This window comes from Nannospalax galili, unplaced genomic scaffold (genome assembly GCF_000622305.1).
Source record: "Nannospalax galili isolate Female #2095 unplaced genomic scaffold, S.galili_v1.0 scaffold751, whole genome shotgun sequence".
Taxonomy (NCBI): domain Eukaryota; kingdom Metazoa; phylum Chordata; class Mammalia; order Rodentia; family Spalacidae; genus Nannospalax; species Nannospalax galili.
The window spans coordinates 525,358-529,887 of record NW_008331125.1 but is presented as its reverse complement, the minus strand read 5'-3'; the positions used below and the strand labels follow the sequence as shown (position 1 = coordinate 529,887).

The 4,530-nt window shown below is 44.0% G+C and overlaps 1 pseudogene; it reads left to right on the top strand.

The window, feature by feature from the left end:
- The first annotated feature begins 3,218 nt into the window (after positions 1-3,218).
- On the top strand, positions 3,219-3,668 carry LOC108490125 (annotated as a pseudogene).
- Positions 3,669-4,530: the final 862 nt, after the last annotated feature.

Sequence of the window (4,530 nt, the reverse complement as noted above, 5' to 3'; positions counted from 1 at the left end):
AACAGACCTTCATCACTTGCTTAGGCTTTTTGAATTTTTCTGTCTATTTTGGAAAATGTCTTCATTCCCATATCCTTTTAACATCTTTTACATTCTCATTGTCTTTTTAAATTAATAATTATGAGACATAATAGCATTAACAAATAAATTTTCCTACTGTTGGGAGACTTCTTTTCCTGGGGATACTAGGTAATGTTTATTCTCTTTTAAGGTTCTAGTGTCAAGCCAATGTTTGATTAAAGTTTTACTGGGGAACCAATGAATTTACTGAGCTTACTTACCAAGATAACTGAGGGGTTGCTGAGGTGTATGTATGACCTGAGGGTATGCACACTGGAAAGCCTTTACCCAGCATGGGTCATGCCTTCTCTTCCTAGCCTTCCCCAGACTGTATAATTTAGCCCTTTCCAAATCCAGGAGACCATGTGTGATTAGGGCCAAATTACATACAGTTGACTGAGAAGAATGGCTGGATAATCTGGTGAGGGTCCAATGACCCTGCTTGGCCCTCCTTTAATGAATGAGCACAACCGTCAACAAGCCCAATTGTGACGATGTTTAGCGATCAGGTTCAGCTGAAGTCATGATGATGGTAGTTATTTCATGCAGAAGGGGCTGCTGTATAGCATTTAATTAAAAGGACCACCACGTGGAGGCAGGATCCAGGGGCTCTCAGGCAGTCCCCTGTGTTCTCAGGCCCTCTGCCAGAGGGAGGCCAGAACTCAGCACTCTCTGCTGAGATCAGAATCACTACGCCAATGGAGGTCGGAACCCACCCTCTCAGGCTGTCTGCTAAGATGTCAGCCTTAGCCTACCCTATAGTTGTTCTTTCCCCGTACTCAAGATCCAGATGGGAACTGTGGATAGCCTGTGGCTGTCAGTCTCTTTCAGCAGAGGGTGTAAACTTTTCTCTGGTTGCTCTCTAAGTTGCTCAAAGATCCAGAGAAAAGGTTAAGATTTCTTATTTTGCTAAGACTCCTCTACCCTTTAGGTACCTGAACAAGAACCCCCCTCCTTACCATGAATGCAAGAGAGAGAGACAGAGAAACAGTGATGTCTTGTCCAGTTATTCTAGAAGGAAGCACCTGTAAATAGTGTAAAGTGCTGTGAGACAGACACTGGCTAAGCTCCATCATGTTTTGGGGCTTTTTTTTTTTTTAATGTAAACCACATACTTTTATCATCAGAGAGGTATGATGCCCAGCAGTATAACAGTCCCAATCAGTTTGCAGGGAGTTTTACTGTTCTAGTTCCAGAATTAAAGATCTCTAGACTCTTCAGAGACAACAGAGCCCTTAGGCTCTATGTCCGTACCTGCATACAAGTATGGTACAACTTCCGATTTGCAGGACTTAGAGATGTAGAGTTCAGATCAATTTAATTCCTTCCTGGATAACTAAAAGATTCAAACCCTTACAATGAGCCCTGGGGACTTCCAACTCTCCCCACTGATCTGTTTAGTTCTATATTTCCCTCTCTCACTGAATGTGATTGCCCGTAGCTGCCTAGCCTGCTGCTTCTCCATTTATGGCAAACACTGCTAAGAAGAAAGGATGATAAGTTAGTATTTCTGGTTAGTTGGCTAACAGATACTCTGAACCTGAAGACTGGGGACTCGAGAGATGACTTCACAAGCTAATAGAAATGGGTATGTTATGTGGCACAGAACATAGGGCTCTTGGGGCAAGAGTAAGCATCTCAAAGAAGGAGGCAGCATGGAATGGTATCCAAGAAGTTCCCATTCACTAAACTTACATTTTGCTCTAAGGTCACCACTCTCCGGCAGCAGAGAAGTAAGCTAACAGGAGGAAAAAGAATCTAGGATTGGAGGATGTCCCCCCACCTCAGACAACACTCCCATATGAGAGTATCTTATCATTTCCTATGTAGGGTTTACAGTGTGCCTGTGTCCCCACATGGCACCAACAGCTAGCAGTTATTGATTGCTTTCAGCCACAATACCATCTAGACTTCCCATGCATTCAATCATTTAACCTCCAAAATAGTCTGAGTGGGTGGGGTAGGCCTACTGCAATTTGCATTTCACTAATGATGACAGTGAGGCATCCAGAGATAACCAGCCCAATACAACTCATTTCTAAAAAGGAGGACCACGAAGTAGTTTCCAAGGCCAGAGTTTGTAACTCTTTACCTCCTGAAGAGGTAAAGATAAAACTTTTGTTGCCTTGGGACTGGAGAGACTGCTCAGCAGTTAAGAGTGTTTGCTGCTCTTGCAGAGGACCCAGGTTTGATTCCTAACACCCACATGAGAGCTAGCAACAAACAGTCTTTAACTCCAGTTCAAGGGGATCTGATGCCCTTTTCTGACCTCCGCAGGCATGGTTGCATGTACCTACATGCAGGCAATGCACTCTTACACATAAAATAAAAATAGCCGGGCATGGTGGTGCATGCCTTTAATACCAGCACTTGGGAGGCAGAGGCAGGCAGATCTTTGTGAGTTCAAGGCCAGCTTGGTCTACATAGTTCAGATCAGCTGGGACTACAGGGAGACCCTAATAATAATAATAATTTTTCTTAAAAAATATTGTTGCCTTACAGAAGTTTAAATTCTAAAATATGTAGCGCACATGTATTGTCTGCTCATCCAACTTAGCATTATTAAAATTTATAATGCTTTGCAATGTACTTCTCTTTAAAATGTCTTGCCCTGGTTTTTTGCTTTTCCTTTTCTGGTGGGCTCAGCACAGACCTCCTGGGGAAAAGACTTGTGCCAGAGAGGAAAGACAAAGATTCCATCTATAACTCACCCTGGACAGAGCTTCCCATGGTGCAGGTGGGATTGAAGAAGGGATTTATGAGGGGAGGGGAAGGGAGGGAGCCAGCTTGTTGGACAGGAATCGGGAGGTTTGCTGCGACCCATAGACAAACACCAAAAGTTACGTAGACATTGCTATTTGTGGAGATAGTGGGACGGTGTCCTTGCAGGACTTTTGGATACAGTTTTATACTGATTTCTACCACCACCACACCCCCACCACCATCCCTGAATTCCTCCTACTTCAGGGAAAACGGAAGTCCTGGGTTTGCACTATTATCTGTGTCTCCCCATCCTTGCCTCGTCCTTCGCAAGTCAAAAAAAAAAAAAAAAAAAAAAAAAAACCCCTCCCCCCCTGTGGTTTGTTTTTTTTTTTTAAAAAAAAAAAAAAGGCCCCTCTCTCTCTCTCTCTCTCTCTCTCTCTCTCTCTCTCTCTCTCTCTTTGTCCTTTCGGGTCCATGGTGTCAGCAGCGTACTGCCAGGAAGCTCCATAGGTCACCAACGGGACCAAAAATGGCATGATAAACAGTACAAGAAAGCCCATTTGGGTGCAGCCCTTAAAACCCACCCGTTTGGAGGCGCTTCTCATGCCAAGGGAATCGAGCTGGAAAAAGTAGGGGTTGAAGCTAAACAGCCGAATTTGCCTATCAGGAAGTATGTCAGGGTCCAGCTCATCAAGAAGGGCAGGAAGATCACAGCCTTTGAGCCCAGTGGTGGTTGCCTGAACTTCACTGAGGAAAACGATGAGGTTCTGGTTGCTGCATTTGGCCGGGAAGGTCATGCGTTGGTGATAGTCCTGGAGTCCGCTTTAAGGTTGTTAAAGTAGCCAATGTGTCCCTTTTGGCCCTGTACAAAGGCAAGAAGAAAAGACCAAGATCCTAAATGTTGATGAGGGAAACCCAGTAGTAATAAATTTTCATATGATGACAAAAAACTTTATTTGTATTATTTTAAATTATTTATACGTGTGCGTGGGTGTATGTGCACATGAATGTGGGTGCCCTTAGAGGCCAAGGTTGAATCCTCCTGGAGCTGGAGTTACAGGTGGTTGTGTGTCATCCAAAATAAGTACTGGGAACAGAACTGAAAGAACAATACATGTTCTTAGTAGCTGAGCCCCCTCTCAAGCCCTCACTTGGTCTTTTAAACCCCATCTCCTCCTTCTCCCATCCATCATTTTTTTTTCACTTTTAGTATTTATTTTTTACATTTCTTTCCTTTTTTACATTTATTTATTTATTTATTTATTTATTTATTTATTTATATATTTGTGGGAATGCATTGTACACACATGCCACAGGACACAGACGAAGAGCAGAGGAAAATTTGTGGGAGTCAGTTTTCTCCTGCCACCATGTGGGGTCCCGAGGACTGAACTCAAGGTATCAGCCTGGGTGGCAAGCATTCTTACTGCTGAGCCATCTCACCAGCCCCCATCTTCTCTCTTTACTTTGTGCTTCCTCTGGCTCCTTCCTGTCAGTACAGGTTCATGCTGAAATCCCTCCTGAAAACAAAAAACTCCCTCAGTCTGCCTTCTCCTCTCTGCTCCCATCCTCATGGAAGCCCTGAAAGCATCAGTGAACTCATCTGTCCTGTTCAGAACCCTGTAGTACCTCTTACCAGGCTTAGAACAAAATAATTCCTCACTGTAGTTAGCACAGACCACGGGCTCTGGTCTTGGTCCCTCTCTAGGGTGTCGCCAACCACTCTTGCTCCCTGAAAGCCCCAAGCTTATTTGTCTCTTTGCTTTT